Source organism: Notamacropus eugenii, chromosome 5 (genome assembly GCF_028372415.1).
Source record: "Notamacropus eugenii isolate mMacEug1 chromosome 5, mMacEug1.pri_v2, whole genome shotgun sequence".
Classification (NCBI taxonomy): domain Eukaryota; kingdom Metazoa; phylum Chordata; class Mammalia; order Diprotodontia; family Macropodidae; genus Notamacropus; species Notamacropus eugenii.
The window spans coordinates 178,235,794-178,255,419 of record NC_092876.1 but is presented as its reverse complement, the minus strand read 5'-3'; the positions used below and the strand labels follow the sequence as shown (position 1 = coordinate 178,255,419).

The following is a 19,626-nucleotide window of genomic DNA, read 5'->3' as shown; positions in this document are numbered from 1 at the left end:
AAACAATACTTGTGACAAATATGCAGAGAGAAACAAAACAAATTCTGTCCATTTCTTTGTGACCCCATTTGGGGTTTTCTTGGCAGAAATACTGGAGTGGATTTTCATTTCCTTCTCCAGCTCATTTTATAAATGAGGAAACTGAGGCTAACAGGGCTAAGTGACTTACCCAGGGTCACACAGCTAGTAAATATCTGAGGTCAGCTTTGAACTCAGGAAGATGAGTCTTCCTAACTCCTGGCCCAGGGCTCTATCCACTATACCACCGAGCTCAAGAAGCTTCCATTCTGCATGTATAGAGATCAAGTAAATACAAAGTACATACAGTATATTTTCCATAGGCAGAGAGCACTACCAACTGGATCTCAGGAAAGGACTGATGTAAGAGATAACACCTGAGTTTTGTTTTGAAAGAAACTAGGAATTCTAATACACAGAGCTAAAGGAAGTCATAATAGCAATAATAAGCACTTTTGTAGAGCTTTAAGATGTGCACAGCACCTTACAAATATTATGTCATTATAGCTACAGATATAGGGAACCACCTATGTAGAAGAGAGACTGTCATATATGGGAAATTACTAACAGGCCTGTTTGATTACAACAGAGTATGAAAGGGAATAATAGGAAATGAGAGGAGGTAAGTGGGAGACATATTGTGTATGGCTTTGAATGCCAGGCTAAGGATCGGTATTTTATACTAGAAGCAACAGTCACTAAATATTTTTAATAGAAAAGTGACATGTTCAGATTTGTGACCTAGAAATATCAATATGACATCTGTGTAAAGAATGAATTGGAGAGGAGAGAGATTGGAAATTAGGAGTCTATTGTAACAGGATAGGCCAGAAGTGATGAGAGCTTAAACCTAAGGTAGGGTCTATGTTTCTGAAGAGATGGATATGGATGTGAAAAATATCATGGAAGTAGAATTGATAAGACATGATAACATAAGATGGATGGGGGACAGGCAGAGGAAGGGAAAAGGAAATGTCAAGGGGGTCCCTAATACAGTAAACCTGGATGAGAAGGAGGGTGATATGCTCAACAGAAATAGGCAAGTTTGGAGGGAGGGAATACAATGAGTTCCATTTTTGGACACATTAGTTGAAGAGGCCTATGGAACATAAAGATGGAGAGATCCAGCAGACAGCTGCTAATGGAACACTGGGATTCAGAGAAAAGATAAGAATTACTATTCTGTAGATTTAGGAATTATCTGAGAATAGAGATAATGGAACCCATGAGAGCTGATAAGAACATCAACAGAGAAAGTGTAATGAAAAATGAGAGAAGGGTCTAGGACAGAGTTTGGGGGAATGGCCACATTTACTGGACAGGAAAAGGAAGAGTGTTTAGCAAAGGAGACAGGGGCATTGGTCAGGCATTGGAGAAGAACTGAGAGCAATAGAAATGAAGAAAGGAGAAAATGTACAGGAAGAGGGATAGCGGACAGGGTCAAAAGTTTCAGAGCAGGCAAGTAGAATGAAAACCAAGAGAAACCACATAACAGTTAAGGAATCATTGATAGCAACCTTGGAGAAAACTATTTCAGCTAAGTGGGTTCAGAAGCCAGAACTGTAAGGAACTGGGGAGGGAGGAAATGGAGGAAAGGAGTGGAAATAAATAGCCTGGGAGTTTTGCTGTGAAAGGAGATATTAAAGGATAGCTCGAGGGCTAAATGAAGGAGGTGGGAGGGGGAAATCTGGATATTTGTAGATGATAAGAAATAAGATTATGGACAAGAAAAGACTAAAATGAGAGGGGGGAAAAGGAAATGAATAAGATAAACTTCTAGTAGATAGAGGGAATAGGATGATGAACACAAATAGATCTAGATGTGGCAAAAAGGACCATTAGACACTGGAGCAAAGATGGAGAGGATTTAACCAGCAGTTTTGAAGTGTGAAGTAGGGGAGGAGTGGCATCTTTTACCCTTTGTTTTCTCAGGAAAGTAGGAGGCAAGGTCCTCTGCTGAGCACTCTGTGGAGCAGATGACACAGGAAGTTGAGGAGAGAGGAGATGCGTAGCCACTATGGAGACCTTGATGGAGAAGGATAATCAGAAAAGAATAAAAGGATTACTGGGCAGTGGTGAGGGCCCAACTAAGATTAGGTGGCATAAATTTGTAGTGAACCTAGTCAATATGGTTGCTTGATTTTCTCTAGCTTATTTATTTCTTCCCTAATTTTTAATATTTCTTTTATGGTTATTTTAGATTTGTTTATTTGTTGGCTTTCTATTTTTTAAAAATGAATATTCAGCTCCTTCATCCTCTCCTTTTTGATTTTGTTAATATGTTTTTAGGGATATAATTTTTCTACTGAGGACTGCTTTAGGTGCATCTCAGAAATGGTACCTTTCATCATTACCATTTTCTTTCAAAGGAAGTGCATTCCAGGCATGGGGGATGGCAAGGGCAAAGACAAAGAGATGAAAGGGAGAGTGTAGCATGTAAGGAAAACCAAATTGGTTGAATCACAGAGTGTGGGACTGGAAAGATAGGTTAGGGCCAGGTTGTGAAAGGCTTTAAAAGCTAAACAGAGGAGTTCATGTTTTATCTGAGAGGTAACAGAAACCAATGGAATCACATGAGTAGGGCAGTAACATGGTCAGATCTTCATTTTAGAAAAATTACTTTGGTAGCTGAATGTAAGATGGAATGGAGTAAGGAAAGACTTGAGTTTAGTATCCTAGGAAGTCAGGATACTTGATAGGACATTGTGCTGTATTATCTGTATATTACAGGATGCTGCTGTGCATGCCCAAATCACCCAAGACAGAGGGACCTATGTGGGAGACAGCAAGGATTCGCTTTTGGAAGAAGATATCCTGCATTCCCTAAGCTCTCAAAGAGCTTATATTTGACCAGGGCCCCCAAAGCAATGTTACCAGTACCTTCAACTCAGGATCTGTTATGGCTTAGCAGTCTACTTCCCCCTATGCCTTGAGGCTGAGGCCTTAAATAGATGTGAGACATCTTCTAAGCATGCCCTCTCCTGGTTCTAAAGACCTCTTATAATTCAGAGACCTTGACTAGAGAGATAAGAGAATTTGTCATTATAGCTCTGCCTGTGCAAATCAAGTCAAGGGTCAAGGCACCTGAGAAGTTATTAAGCATCTACCATATGTCTAATGCTATGCTAGGTGCTATAAATATTTATTAACGAATCTGCAATTATCTTTCCACCTCTACTTCAGGGATCATTTCCTTCATTTTATATTTAGGAAGAAAAAAGAAGAGAAATTGAAGGATCTAGGCAAAGGCCTTAGGATAAGCTTATTGCTAGCTGCATCCTATAACTTGGAGACCTAGTTTCTCTGGATTATCCCAAATTGCATTAAAAGTGTATTTCATGGTATTCTTTTAATATCTCAGTTAGCCAAAATAGGATCCCATGTGACATATGGAACCCTTCCAACCAACCCAGTCTCTGATCTATACAAATCTGAAACTCTGCTGTAAATAGATAAATTGCTTCTCAGGAAGCCAGCTTTCTTATTGTCCTGAAGCCATCCTCATTGCTTAGGGTGAGTTCCCAGCCTATCTATTCTCTAAAAGGGAGAAGTTACAAAGAACAAGCGGCTGGAGCTGAGATTTAGGGAGTACTTTGAATGGAAATTGTTTCCAGTGCCCCCCTTTCAGTAATTCTCTCCTCATGCTTATTTTCTGTTAGTCTTTTTTGCTTACATGAATCAAATGCCCAGAGCTAGTATATTCAAAGACTCATTGCCTACTGTACACACTCTATTATCAGGCCTCAACAATCATTTCATTCATCCATTTGTTTGTTCATTCATTATTCATTCATTTCCTGCAAATTTGTTCCTAAGGAACTATAACCTGCCATTCAGGCCCACCCTCTATTATACTGGACAAGAATTAAGAGAGGATTTGATTTAATAAGTCCTGCTACATAAAACAACAACAGAAACACTACCAAACTGGGGCACTTTTCTAAGCCCCCTCCACACCCTAATCCCTGAATAAGAGCAAATGACATTCAATTTGGTAAGGGTTAATAGGAACTTGATCCCCCAATACTATCTCCTTACATTATTTATAAAAAGGGACAGCCTATCTAAAGGCACTTCTGTTCCACTTCTTTTGTTAAATTTCTTTTCAGTTCAAGCATAGGTTGTAGAGTCTATGGATAGGAGTAGGACAGACCTGATATCGCTCAGAACTACAGGCAGGTAAGCATATTTGTTACAAGAAAAATGATCCAAGAGACCCTTTGTTTAGAAGGAAGTTATATTCTTACTGGACATGCTTCAAATTCTTACATTCGAATTATTGAATGTAAAGGAAAATAGTATTTTAAAAGTATAGGTTAGTATTAAAAAAGAAAGTGGATAGATAAAGAAGTCTAAATTCAATGGTCATTTACCACACTATTAGGTAGGCAAGTCAAACAATTCATTTTAACTCAATAAATATTTATTAATTAACTATTATGTGCAACTCAAACATTTATTCAATATCTACCATGTAAAGAATACTGTGGTAAGTACAAGGGAAGGGGAGGAAGACACCTTCTAATCTAGTAGAGGGACAGCTATAGTTAAACACTTCAAAGAATCCTGCTAATCCATTCTGTGCCATACTAGTCCATACTAGTGCCAATCATAACTCAACCAAACCCCTCTTGCCTGTGCAGTTCTTATCCAGGTATCTGTAAATCTTCCATAAAGGATCCATATAATGTACTGAAGCTATCCCTACCCCTGATAGTTCTTTCAATATTTTGTGGCTACCTCGGCAGCACAAGATCTATCCATTTATTATCTCTAACTGTCTTTATAAACAACCCACTTCCTTTTCTGGTCACATATGTTCTGTAATAATGGTTTTAAAGACACTTTTCATTCACAAATCATCATTGGTGATATGCTAGGGCTGACATATCCACTATTCAATTTTCAATTTTCCTTTGGGTCACCTGCAATTGTAAGTTGGTTATCAATGTTAAAAGCTACAGAGAGGGCAAAAAGGAGGGCTAAAAAGAGTATTGGATTAATCAATTAAGAGAAGCTTGTTAACCCTAGAGAGAGTGGTCTGGGGTGAGTAATAAAATCAAAGCCAGACTACAGTGGCTCTAGAAGTGAATAAGAAAAGAGGAAACTGATATAACAAAATAGATTTTTTTTCCCTTAGGAGTTTGGTTGAGAAAAGGAAAGAAACAAAATTTAACTTCCTATTTTAAATAATTATTCTTGCTAACTAGGTGTTAGGCTACAAATCACCAGGCTTGATCTAGGGGGCCTTTATGGGAGGGGAAAGATACAACACCCTTCTCAACAAATTGGTTCAGTTGGTTGTTGTCCTTCGTTTTCGAAGAGGATCAAAATGACATCACCATTGTAAAGTGAAATTTCAGTGTGTCCGACTGTGGCTGATCAAACCAATATGAGCTCAGAAGGCTCTACCACAGGCTGGGCATAGACAGTCCATTTGAATATTTGGGGTGGATATCCCAAATTTGCGCATCCTGCGTTTACTTTGTTACATCCTTCTTTGCTCAAAGAGCACAGCACCTTTTCTCAACAAGTAAGCATATGTTAAGGGCTTTCTATGTGCCAGGTACTAAGTTAAGTACAAGGGTTACAAAAAGAAAAGTGAAATAGTTCCTGCTTTCAAAGTGCTTGCATTCTAATATAGGCTACTAGATAGATAGATAGATAGATAGATAGATAGATAGATAGATAGATAGATAGATAGAAAGAAAAATAGACAGACAGATAAATAGATGATTTATAGACATAAATACATAATTATATACAGAATATAGGACAAAAAAATGTTAATTTTGGGAGAGAGGAAACTAGCTGTTAGACGGAAAGTAAACTTGAGCTAAATCATGAAGGAAACCACAGATTCTAAAAGGTAGAGATGAGGAGGGGGAACTTTCCAGACATGGGGAACAGCCAGTGTAAAGTCACAGAATTGGGAGTCGTAACATCTTGTGTGAGTATGGTCTGTGTACCCTCATGCTAAGGGACTTTAATATCCACATAGATGGACTCCCTAACCTCCTAACACCTCAGCCTTCTTACATCCTATGACCTACTTCTTTATTCCACCTTAGACACACATAGGCAGGGTCAAACATTGTATCTTATCACTACCCATAAATGTTTTACTTCTCTAATTAGAAATTCTGACATTTCCCTATCTGGCTACAACCTCCAAACATTCTACCTCTCCCTATGCTTCACCTCCCCTACACTTCTACACCTCTTCTTTGTCCTCACTAAGACCTCTGTACTTTCTCAGATCACTGCCCCTACTATGATTTCACTTTCATCCCTCTTTAATTTTGCCTCAGTGGTTAACTCATTTCAACTCTATACCATTCTCTGCTCTGTTCTCAAATACTTTGAACCCCTGTTCTACTGTTTCATCTTTTGCCAAACCTCAACCCTAGATTATTCCCACCAGCCACCTCCTTCATGCCTACTCATGAGCTGAATACAGCTTAAAGAGGTCTCACAACTGTGCTGACCAAATACATTACAAATCTCTGTTATGAAACCTCAATTGGGACTACATTGCAGCAAAATAGTCCTTTTATTCCTTTCTAATTGATTCCCCATCTCACTCCTCACAGAAGCTGTTCCAAAATTCCTCTTCCTTCCTCAAGATTCCTATGCCTCTCCCTCACTCTCATCTACCTAGCACTTTAATGAGAACATTAAAGACATTTCATTGTAGCCATTTCTTTCCCTTCTTTTCATCTAAAAATATCTTGACAGTATCTCCTACTCCTTGTTCTTTTTCCCCAGGCACTGAAAATGAGGTAGCTCTTCTGCTTACCAGGGCTAATCCCTCCCCTTCCCTTTTCTCTAGCAGATAGCATCCTCAAATATCCCCTCTCTTTCTCAGATCTTCAACTTCTCCCTATCTCCTGCTTCCTTCCTGACTGCCTTCAAACACACCCCAATCTCCCTCATCCTTAAAAAAAGAAAAATATACTATGTCCTACTACCCATTCAAGCTACCATATTATATCTTTCTTTCTTTCTTCTGCCAAATCCTTTGAAAAAGTTGACTGCATTTGCTACTTCCACTTTCTTTATTCTAGCTTCTCAGTCCTTTGCAAATTTCACTCAACTGAACCTGTTCTCAGTAGAATTACCAATGAGCTCTTAAATGTCTCATTTGACAGACTTTTCTCAGTCCTTATCCTTCTTGAACTAAATGCTGCATTTGATACTGTTGGCACTCTCCTCCTGGATCCTGTTTCCTCTCTAGGTTTTTGAGACACTGTTCTCTTCTGGTCCTCCTCCTACCTGCCTGACCCTTACTTTTTCAGTCTCTTTTCCAGGCTTATCATTCATATCAAGTATTTCTTCAAGTTCTGTACCAGCCCTTCTCTTCTCCCTCCATACTTTCTCTCTTGGTAACCTCATCATTATGGAATTAACCATAACCTATATGCAGATGACTCACAAATGTGTGTGTGTGTGTGTGTGTGGCTTAAAAGTATACTAAGACTTTTGAAACACCTATACATACACACCTGTGTGTATTGTATATACGTATATAATATACAAATATAATACATATATTATATGCATATATAATATACAAATATATATAAATATAATATACATGCCTACATATGTTTCTGTAATATGTGTAAATGTGCCTCTGTGTGAATAGATAGGTTTAGATACAGATATCTCATATACACCCATCCTCAGTCTCTTCCCTCAGCTTCAGTTTTATATTTAAAACTGGATGTCCTAGAGACATCTCAAACTCAACACACCCCAAACTAAACTCTATACTAATCTATTCCCTCTATACTCTCCCTTCTTCCAAGTTTCCCAATGTCTATCCAAAGTACATCATTTTTCCAGTCTCCTAGGTTCCTAATCTCAGCATTGTACTTGACTCTTCACTCTCCCTCCCTCCACATAGCTAATCATTTGCCAAATCTTTCTCTTTCTAACTTAATACCATCTCTTGCATCCAACCCCTTCTGTCCACTCACATGGCTAACCGTTTAGTTCAGGCTTTCATTACCTCTCATCTAGATTATTGCAACAGTTTCCTAACTGGTCTCCATGCCTCAAGTCTTTTCCCACCACAATCCATCAATCCTATGCACTGCTGCCAAAGTAATTTTCCTTAAGTGCAGATCTGGCTATCTGACTCTCCTACTCAATCAACTCCAGTGGTTTCCTATTACCTCTATGGTAAAATAAAAACTCCTCTGTTTGATTTTTAAGACCTTTTACAACCTAGCTCCAACCTATTTTTTCAGTCTCACTGGACATTATATTGTATATGAGTTCCAGCCAAACTGATTTTCTCTCTTTCTTCACACACTGAACTCTATTCATTCTCTCTATGCCTTTGCACTGGTGGTCTCACATACCATGTACTCTCCTTACTTCTGTCCCATGGAACCCTAAAAATGACCCAAGCATATTTTGCATGGCACCTTTCCTAACCCCTCCAACTGCTAGTATCCTCCCTCCCAAACTACCTCATATATATTTATATTTATTCATTTTATATTTATGTTGCACACATTTTTATATGTACTTGTCTCTCGCATTAGAATTTTAGTTCTTGGAGAGCAAGGATTGTTCATTCTTTTAGTAGTTTTATACCTTATGCCTATGTGGGCTTGGCACTTATGTGCCTTGCATGTAACAGGCACTTGATAAAATGTTTGTTGAATAAAACTTGGTATGGTGTTAATAGAACTGAAGTTTAGGAGAGTTACATAGACTTGCCCTTTGTGTCATTATCAACTCACTGCATCCTGGGCCACGTCCAGTCGTCCTGATGAATATCAGGCCACTGGACCCAGATGGCTATGGAGAAGAAAGTGAGGTTGGTGACCTTGCACAGCCCTCCCTCACTCAAACCAAAGTCAACTGCAAGTCATGTCATCATCTTGATGTCATGGTCATCTTGGAGAATGAAGAACAAGCAAAACAACACAATACAATATTATCAGCTAATTTAAATAATCAGCTATCAGCTAATGATCCCTTAGGACAGAGAGGAGCCTGAAAGGCGTCAGAGTACCAAAATCCTAAAAATACATTAACCAACCAGACTTTTGTCACTTAATTCAACTGCATATGCAAGTCAATAAGCTTTACTAAATGCTTACTATATACCATGCTAAAAACAATACGTATACAAATATAAACAGAGAAATAATCCCTACCTCAAAGAGCTTACCTAATAAGGGAAGACAATACATAAAGTGAAGTTAGAAGTTAGTGGTGGTATGGATTTGTGAGGGAGAGGGGCTGTAACAAAAATCAAGGAGGAGTGCTGGAGAGGCCTAGGTGACCTGGGCATCCTCCTTAAAATGGAGATTCTGGGAGGAACCAGACAATCAGAGAAACCACAGGGGCAGAGGGCACTTCCAGTGATGGAAGTCCAGGGTTAGAGTGAGCCTCCAGCAGGCACAGGATTCTGGGGTATTAAAGATAAAGTCCAGGAGGAGAATCAGGAGTGCAGCATTTTAGGCTATGTTTTTCTAACTTCTTTTCCCATCTAACCTGCCCTTTATGTTCCAATAAGATTAGAGTAAGTCAAGTTCCAAGTCCAAGGCCTCCCTCAGCTTGCACCCTTTGCTCCTCAGGGCTTCCATGATGGGCCTGAAGCAACATTTCACTTAATATGCTGGCTCCAAGGTCACTGTAGCTTAAAGTCCTTGTTAGTTCAAATCTGATTAATAAGCTTCTATAAAGTGAAACAAAACAAACAAGAATTTTGAGTTTGAGATCACTGCCCCAGGCAACAGCCCTGGTCTTCTGGAACAGTTGACCAAAGGTGTTGTAAAGGCAACCACACTAGCATACCCAGGATGGCTGCTAACACAGGTTGTTAGATCTGCTTTACTAGGAAAGATTGCTGTTGAAGGGGTCAACAATCTTTTTTTTTAATTACATTCAACAAAGAGAGAAAAATAAGCAAAGAAATAAAGGCCCACAGACAGGGCTCTACTGCCTTGAATGAAAGCAATATTGCTCTATACTTTACATACACCCCTGGATGGAAAGAGCCTTTATATCTGAGCAGTGGCGGGGTGGGGGGGGGAGCGATGGAGGGGCCTGAGCCACTCAGAGTCTCCACCAGGGAATCACAGGATCCTTCTCATAAGTGAACTCCCAAAATAAAATGCCAACCTCCCAGTATATATAACAAAGACTCGACTCCTGATTGGCTCAGAGTCATAGGCACAAAACCTATATAAACTCAGCACAGCTTTGAACTGTCAAGATTCAAAGGAGATTGAGCTTTCAGATGCTCACAATTTAGCCTGAGCCTGGGAAACTGAACTCCAAAAAGAAAACAACAAAAAATCTCACTTTGCTTGCTGTCATAGGTGTCCTGAGGTAGGAAGGCCTGCTTTTGGTCTAGAAACCCTAAGGAGCAATGAGTGTGTTGAGAGAGGTGGAGGAGAGGAACATGTGCCCAAACATACACTGCAGGGAGGATCAGGAAACACAAATTACTTTCGCAGAATTCTTCCAGATAAATACAACCTGTGATGCATAAGATTTCCCTTAGAAAGTGAAAGATCCTGGGCCACTGAATCTATCCTTACTGCTTCCAGTCTCCCATTTACAGGTCCACCAAGGGAAAACTGGGTCAATAATCCTTTTTAAAACCAAACAAATAAATAGAGAGGAAAGGATTGATAGAGGGCCTGAAGATATTCAGTTATAATAACACTGAATGAATATGACTCATCTGCCTTGTTTATGCCATGTTTCATTTCAAAAAGAACTCCATCTTTGGGATTATAAGAGTCACACACATTATGATTAAATAAGGATATGAGTTATTTTGGGTAGGGGGAGGGAAAAGACTGACAAAAGGAAAAAATGTTACATTTCTCAAGTAACCGAAGACAACTGGTAAAATTCCATATTATTCTTTTTGGCTTATCTGCAACTAAATAAGAATGATTAACTCTGTAATCCCAGAGTATTTTTTTGGGGGGAAGGGAAGACATCATTCATCACAAAGTATTAATACACATCCAGGCAGCCTCCTTCCAATGTTTGTAAGCTCCTCAAAACCAGTAACTTTGTCTTTCATAACCCCACCATTCCTAACCAGTGACTGGAAGCAGTTAAATACTTTTTGAACTAACTTGAAGAATTTTCATGGATCCCCAGACTCTTTTATGTTCCACAGCTGTCTCTCTGTTTGGCACATTTAGGAGATGAAGTGTTGTATATGATGAACAGCACAGTTTGGTTGGACGCTAGAGTGCAGGAAAGGGATTAAGGGAGAAAAGGTAGATTGAGGCCAGGTTGTGAAAAAGGCTTTAAAAACCAAACAGGAGTTTATATTTGATCCTGGAAGCATTAGGGAGCTGCTAGAGTTATTAAGTATAGGGGGTGAGGTGACACGGTCAGATTCACAATTTAGGACAATCACTCTGGAGGCTGTGTGGAGGATGGATCTGGAGTAAGGCTAGATGAGACACTAATTAGGAGGTTAATAAAATAAATCAACTGAAAGGCAATAAGGCCCTGAAGTAGGATGTCAGCCATTTTCATAGAAGGAAGGGGACATGCAGGAGATGCTATAAAGTTAGGAATGAAAAGATTTGACAATTAATTGGCTATGTGGGCTAGCTGAGGGAGACTGAGGTGTTAGTGACACAAGTTTTGAACCTAGGTGACTAGAAAGATGGTGCTGCCTTCAACACAAAAATAGAAAAGTACATATGAAGGGTGGGTTGGGGAGAAAAGATAATGAGTTCTATTTTAGACATGTTAAATTTGGGATGCCTACAGAATATCCAGTTTGAAATGTCCACTAGGCAGATGGAGATCTGTAATGGGAACTCAGCATAGAGGGTAGGGCTGTATATAGATTTGAGAATCATCTACATGGAGATAACAATTAAAACCATGGGAGCTGATGAGGCTACTAAGTGAAAAAATGCAGAAAGAAGAAAAGTGGGGGCCCAGAACAGAGTCTTGGGGTATACCTACAATTACAGGTCAAAGGGTATTATTGATTCTGATGGCAGCTAGGTGGTACAGTAAATAGAGTTTGGGATCTCGAGTCAAAGACCTTAGATCAAATCTAACCTCAGACACTTCCTAGCTATGTGACCCTGGGCAAGTTACTTATCCTCTGTTTGTCTCAGTATCTTCATCTGTAAAATGGAGATAATTATAGCGTCTATTTCCCTGAGTTTTTGTAAGGATCAAATGGGATAATAATTGTAAAGCGCCTGGCACATAGTAAATGCTATAAAAAATGTTAGCTGTTATTATTTCATACTGTGTACTGCCAGGTTATCTTACATACTTCTATTTTAGAACTTTGACGCAGTAGTAATAACTCCTGGAAGCGATTTCTTTAAATGGATCCCCTCCAAGCCTTAAACTCTTCATTTCTGTATGATCTATTCAAATCCAAATTGTATTCTAAAGTTTATTATGAAAATCAAAGGACCCATTTAAATAGAAGCTTTACAAAGTGAGTCTGTGCATAGTGAATGGAACTCTAGTTTTGTTTCCTTTGAAGACTCAGCTCAAGTTTCACTTTCAACAAAAAGCATTTCTTCATCATCCCAGTTGCTAATGCTAAAAAACAAAAAATTACTTTGTATTTATTTTCTATATCTTTGGTATATGTATATTTAACAATATAATATAACCTCTGCTGTAGTCCAAGACACTGAAGCGGGACACACTTTCCCACAAGAACCAGGTGCAATCCTAGGGGAGCCTGGTCTTTATTGAGAATGGCTCAGCTACTTTTTTTGCACTTTCACTCTTTATATCTCTATCCTGGAACACTAGGGAAAATTATTTAAAGCTTAGGTTTGTCTCATGTCTAAAGTCTCCCCAAAATTTTAGCAGCAGTGGAAAGGTACTCAAGGTATAATATCAATCAAGTATGAGAGTCATTTATTTCTTCTACACAAAAGAAATACCTGACATAGACAAGTTCAAATTGAGACTAAAAAGAGGATTCTGTAACTTATAACTACTGTCTTCTTTCCCTAGAGGTTGAAACTTAAAACCATCAAGACAAAAAGCAGTTTGTGGTACCTTTACATCAAAATTTGACATTTTTTCATGGGCTCTACACTGTCCTGATGCAATGGAGAGAGCACTAGGCTTGGAATCAGGAAGACTCAGTCTCATGAGTTCAAATGCAGACTCAGACACCTACTAGCTGTGTGACCCTGGGCAAGTCACTTAAGCCTATTTGCCTGGAGAAGGAAAAGGAAATGGCAAACTACTCTAGTATCTTTTCTAAGAAAACCCTAAATGGGGTCATGAAGAGTCAAACCCAGCTGAAAGTATTCAACAACACTGTCCAAACAATTTCCTCCAAGTCTATGACTTCTCATAAGCCAGGTCAGAGGGTTGAGTTCTTCCTTCTCCCCAACCCTTGGTTCTCATTCCCTCTAATGCAAAAATTCCTCTTGCTGACAGTCAACTTCAACCTAGGACCCAGGATCTCCAACCTCTCAAACTCACACATCCCTTTAGAGACCACTCTTCAGTCCCCTATGCTCAGGAAGAACAAAAAACAAAGCAGAAAAGGCAGCCAGGGGCCTTGAGGCCCAGGATCCCCTTGCCTAGTTTAGCCCCTGCTTTAGTTGCTCTGTTTTGGCAGATTCTATGTTGCTGAGGGTGCCACCCTTTCTCTGTCCCCCTCAAAGTCTAGTGAGACAGAACTCTGCTACACAGAACAGGCAAAGAAAGAAAGGCAGAAAGAAGAGTAACTCCCTCTACAAAGTTCACTGAGAGTGTTGCTTCTCCCAGCTTAGTGGCCTCTTCTACCTGATGAAGCTTTGTTACAGACCCCCACCCCACTTCAGCTATCACAAAATGGGAAATCAAGGGCCCACCCAGAGTTTGGTGCATCATCCCAAAGCAACAAGTCTTTGATAGGAATGCTTCCCAGTAGTGGCCAAGGTAACTGCACTGAATGCTCCATGGGATGAATGCTTTTCCCATCCCCACTTTAATCCATATATAAAGTTTCCCCGGACAGATGACAGAAATTGGTCACTTTTGTCTTTGTATCTCCACTTAGCACATAGTAGATGCTTAGTAAATGCTTATAGATGGATTGGACTGGACTTAGGCCAGAGTTCCAATTTTCCCCCTGCTAATTGTTGGCTATTTGTGTTCCTGATCCTAACTCATTTCCCCTTCAACCCTCCCTCCCCTCCATCCTCCCTTTTACTGTGGAGAGCAACATTATCCTCCTAGTCTCTCAGGCTCATTATCTAGAAGTCATCCTGAATTCCTATCCCTCCCTCAACCCCCTCAACTCCCATTATCCAAACTGCTATCAAAGCCTATTGATTTAACCCCTGTAACATCTCTCAAATACACTCCCTTCTCTCCTCTGACACTGCCACCAGTGAGGTGGCAGGTACCCATCACCTCATGCCTGGAATACTGGCAAAGCCTCCTGGTGGGTCTACCTACCTCAACCCTCTCTGAACTCCAATCCAGCCTCCTCCATTCAGTCACTAACATGATTTTCCTAAAGCTTAGGTCCTATCGTGTCATCTCTCTACTCAATAAACTCAAGTGGTTCCTTATCACCTCTAGGAATAAATACAAAATCCTCTTTTGGGCATTCATAACACAGCCCCCTTCTTCCTTTTGAGTCTTTTTATACCTTATTCCCCACTATGTTATATAGTCTTCAATCCAGTTCATTTGTTCTACAAAAACTGGTCTCCTGTTTGTTCTACAAAAACAAAACACTCCAACTCTCAGTTCCAGGAATTTTCTCTGGCTTTAACCCATGCTTGGAATGCTCTCCCTCATCATCTCCACCTACTGCCTTCCCTGGCTCCCTTTAAGTTGAAACTAATATCCCATCTACTACAGGAAGCCTATCCCAACCTATCTTAATTCTAGTGTCTTCCTCTCTGTTAATTATTTCCTATTTCTCCTGTATATAGCTTTTTGTACATATTTGTTTGTTGTTTCTCCCCAGAAGGCAACTAGGTGGCACAGGGGATAGAGTACCAGGCCTGCAGTCAGGAAGACCTGAGTTCAAAGCCAGCTTCAGATACTTACTAGCTGTGTGACCCTGGGTAAGTCATTCAACCCCGTTGCTCTCAGTTTCCTCATCTGTGAAATGAGTTGGAGAAGGAAATGGCAAACCACTCCAGAATCTCTGCCAAGAAAACCCTAAATGAAATCAGGAAGGGTAGGCCATGACTGAACAACAAAGTCTCCTGATAGACTATAAATTCTTTAAGGCCAGGGACTACCTTCTGCTTCTTTAGCACTCCAGCACTTCACACAGTACCTGGCACATAGGAGGCACTTCATAAATGCTTACTGGCTGATGACTGATTCTCAGGTTCCTCATCTGTAAAATGGGGGTAATGCTGCCTGTAGTACCTACTCCCTAGAGTTGTTATGAAGATTAAATCAGCCTATGTACACAAAATACTCTGCAAACTTTAGATTGCAACAACATAAATCCCACTAAATCATATAATTTCAGAATTAATAGGGTATGTTATTATTAAATATAATTCATGCCTCTCCCCTGAAAAAACATTTTCATGTTATTAAATTATTCTGATTTAAGGGGAGAAACTCTTCATTTTCAAGTTTCTTAAGAAAAAAAGTGGTGATTTAAAAAGAGAATGACTTTCTCATAGAATAAAAATGTGCATTTTGAGATGACAAAACCATGTTTTTAGTCACCAATCAATCAATGAGCATTTATCAAGCACCTGTCGTGCACTGGACACTGGGAATGAAAAGGTCCTGCTCTCACAAGTTTAACAAAACAGGATAACTAAACTTGCTGTTTCCCTGCCTTTTGTCCTTAAAGCAGTGGTGTATAAAGAACACAGGATGGACTAGAGACCTGAATTCCAGCCTCAACTTTGCCCCTGAACTTATGTGACATCAGTCAAGTCACATAATGTTCCTTATTTGTAAAATGATGTCTCAGATTTGGCCCAGTTCTAATCTCCTATAATTCTCAGAAAAGTGTTTTATGAGTCCAGTGTACTTCCTCAGGCACTTTTTTATTACCTGAAAAACCAGCATGCCAAAAATAGATGAGCACTGGCTTTGGAATGTCTGCACTACTCTCTACTCCACCCAGGATACCTGGGTTAGAACTGGGTGTTTCCACACAAAGCAAATCTCTCCTTACTGCAGGATCAAGCTTTAGTTCTAACAAAGACAACGGAAGTATTGTTTTAAAAAGAAGCAATGTATCCTTTCAGTTGTAACTTCTGCCTAATCCTGACCCAATCCTCCTTTGCTTACTTAAGACTATATATGGTACCCGAATCATTGCTTATACACTACAATTCCACAATTCATTATGTCCCACACATATTCCACTGACTAACATCCAGGATTTGATCTTTAACCAGGGTAGGGAGGCCTTTCCTACTCCCTCGAAATACTCATAATTGTTTATTTTTCAAGTTGTTAATTTCTTTATAAGAATATCATAAGGTTTTCTTTGTTCTTCCAAAATTGAACAGTAGCCCATGATCTGGGCCTCAACAATGATAAATATACATCATTTTACAGAGGTGAAAACTATTTAGAAAAATTACTAATTCCTGTCTCCAATTATGCAAAATTGTGACTGGATTATTACAATTTTGTATATACTTACAATTCTTAGAATTAGGCAAAGAAATGCCTGTATTATTATCCTCATTTTACAGATGAGGAAAAAAGAGGCTCAGAAAGGTTGTTAGTAGTTCAGGATCATACAATGATTAAATGTCAGAGATAGGTCTGGGAATCAAGATACAGTTCTTTTAATTATACTACTTTGTTTAAACATACTTAGAATAAATTATGGCTGTGATTTGCCAATTTAAATATTTCTTCATCCATAGAAGGTTTTTCTGGTCCAAATTTCTTTCCAGGTATTTACATACAAATGTGTCCTCTCTCTGAAAAGTACCTTGTATGTACACTTTGGCTTTCCCATCAACTACTCAGTTCTTAGAGAGCAAGGACTATTTAATTGTTGATTTTGTATCACCAAAGGCGAACACAGATGCTTGAAATATAGATGCTTCATAAATGTTTGTGGATTGACTGCTTCATTAGAATTCTTTAAGTTGTAGATATGAATGATACCAGCAAGTTCAACCTATGAATGCTCTGCATTCGCAGCTTTCTTTCCATTATGTAATTTGACACGTTTCCTAAATATCCTATTCAAGCAAAGCATTGTGCCAGGCAAAATACAAAGTTCAGATTTCTCTATCCTAATGGAACTTACAATCCAATGAGGATATTATGACTACTAGGGGGCACACTGGAAATCAGAAAGCCTCATCTTCACAAATACCAATGTGGCCTCAGACATTTACCAACTGGATGACCCTGGGCAAGTCACTTGGCCCTGTTGGCCTCAGTTTTTGCATGTATAAAGGGAGCTGGAGAGGGAAATGAGAAATGACTGGGATCTCTGCTCCAAAAAGCCCAATGGGGTCATGAAGCCTCCTGCGGGACTGCACCATAACAAAATGGTGTTAGAGAAACCCATGCAAATATAATATAATATAAAACAAGGCATGAGAAGCCAGAAGAGGTTCAAGCACAGTAGGGTGGTGGGAGGGGAGAGGCGGGGTTCACTGCCAATGGGGCAAAGGGAAAGATGTCCTAGGGGAAGTGGTATTTCACTGCTGAACAGAATGCAGCTTTAACTGGCAGGATTCCCTTTGTATTACTGATTAAAATAGTGCTGGGAAGGCACATCGTAAGTCAGCTCCATCAGAAATGAGGACATGGCATTTCATGTCTGGACAGATGAACCATTAGGTTTTAGAGCCACAAAGGAGAGCGGAATGAACCCCACCAGACCTGGATTTCAATCTTCCTCCGAGGCTGACCGGCGGCATGACCTTGAGCCAGTCTCGCCCCCTCTCTGGGCCTCAGTTTCCTCCTCTGTACATGCAGAGGTCCCTTCCAGCTCCATGTTTGTGATGCCAGGCAGTCTCCCCAAAAGGCCTCTCTCCGATTCTTCACTCTTCTCACCTGGAGGGGTTCGGTTTGGTTTGGTTTTCCCTTTAGGAAGCCCGGACCCGCTTGGCTCACGCGCCACCCCTGTCCTAGAAGGATAAGAGCCGATCGTTCATCGAAGACGCGACGAGCGGGTGCCAGGGGAGATGCCAGCTGCCCCCTCCGCCCCTTACGGCTGGAAGGCGCTAAAATGCCCACCCCGTCCGATGCTCCCATCATACGGAGGAGGCTCGGGGCCCCGAGTAGGGGGACTGGCAAACGGTTACAACGCCAGTGCTAGCCCTTTATAAGACTTTCTGATGTGCCTACTACGCGGCAGAGAGATCGGGGAGGGAAATGACTGTAATAGAAAAAAAAGTCAAAATGCGCATGCTCAGCTTTGGGGTCAAGCTCCTGGGCGTGCGAAGCTTGGTCTCCCCGATTTCGCCGAGAGGGAGCTAGCTGCCCATATCCAAGATGGCCGCCAACGAGCTTCGCCTCATTGCGGCTTTGTACCTTTCCTTTCCCGAGCGTTTACTCAAACTTGGTTTTCATTTTTTTGTGCCTATGTTCCTACGCCCACTCTTTAGATGGTAAAAGATCCAGGGCTTCTCAAACAGGTCTAATCCCAGTTTCCAAGTACACTCAAATTCTTTACTGCCCTTAAGTAGGATGGCGGCCAGCCCCGTTCAATTTGGCACGAGGGCCTAGCCTTCAACTAACGAGCTGGCAACGAGGACGACCTCTGTTTGCCCATAACCAATATGGCTGCACCTGCGTCGGTCACGTGTATCCCCGAGTACGGCTCGGGAGAATGTGCTGCCGTAGAGCCAGTAAATTTCTGTCTTGCGGCGGGTAGGGGAGGGAAGGCTGCGCTTGGGCGGAAGTGTCTGCCCTGAAGCCTCCTCCGGGGTGTGAAGAGTCCGACCATCGCCGCGGTGCCTGACGGGAACTTGTTTTAAGTTGTTGTTGATCGCCCGTCGGAAAGTGTGCCTTTGGCGCAGGCGCAGTGTGAGCCCGCAGAGGTTGTGGGCTGCCCTCTGACGACCCAGCGACGCCCTCCGCCCCCCCCCAGGACGTCACTCCCCGTAGCCCCACCCGCGGTGGGATTCCTCCACCTGGAGACCCAGGCCCACCCGACCGTCTTTCCCTGGTGGCTCCCCGGAGCCCGAGGCCCCGCCCGAGCCTCCTGCTCGTGCACGTGTGCCCCTGTAGGGGATGCGCTACCCAGGCTCCTCACCTGCCGGGCTCACCAGGGATTGTGCTGCCCCTCCCGCAGAACCTCCCCCCCTTCCACTTGTTTGGGGGAAGGGCGTCTTTCCCTGCCCCCCCCATACGTGTTACTGCCCGAGGAATCAAAGAAATCCCCCAGGAGACCAAGATACAGGGTGTGATGGGGTGCACCCCAGCGTCTCCCCAAAAAGTGGCTTGGCACGTTCCCCGAGTGGGGCGCTCTCCCTCTCCTAAGATCGTGCATCTGCCCTGAAGGCACGGCGGTGCCCTTCTGGGGGAATCCACTCACTTTACAGACGAGAAAACTCCTGAGAGGGGCTGACTTGCCCAGGACTGCACAGATATCCAGTCTGCACTTCTCTATACATAGATCTGTCCATGTGGATGGATGCCTACATACATGAGATA

The 19,626-nt window shown here is 41.2% G+C and overlaps 1 long non-coding RNA gene across 2 annotated transcripts in view; it reads right to left on the bottom strand.

The window, feature by feature from the left end:
• The window catches only part of LOC140505515 (uncharacterized), a 28,011-nt gene extending 8,999 nt beyond the window's left edge, over positions 1-19,012 (bottom strand). Inside the window, exon 1 of one of the 2 annotated variants that reach the window (XR_011967541.1) lies at positions 1,936-19,012. This is a non-coding gene — a long non-coding RNA (uncharacterized lncRNA). The remainder of the gene's footprint in view (positions 1-1,935) is intronic. The other variant, XR_011967542.1, reaches the window with a different exon arrangement.
• Between the last annotated feature and the right edge of the window lie 614 nt (positions 19,013-19,626).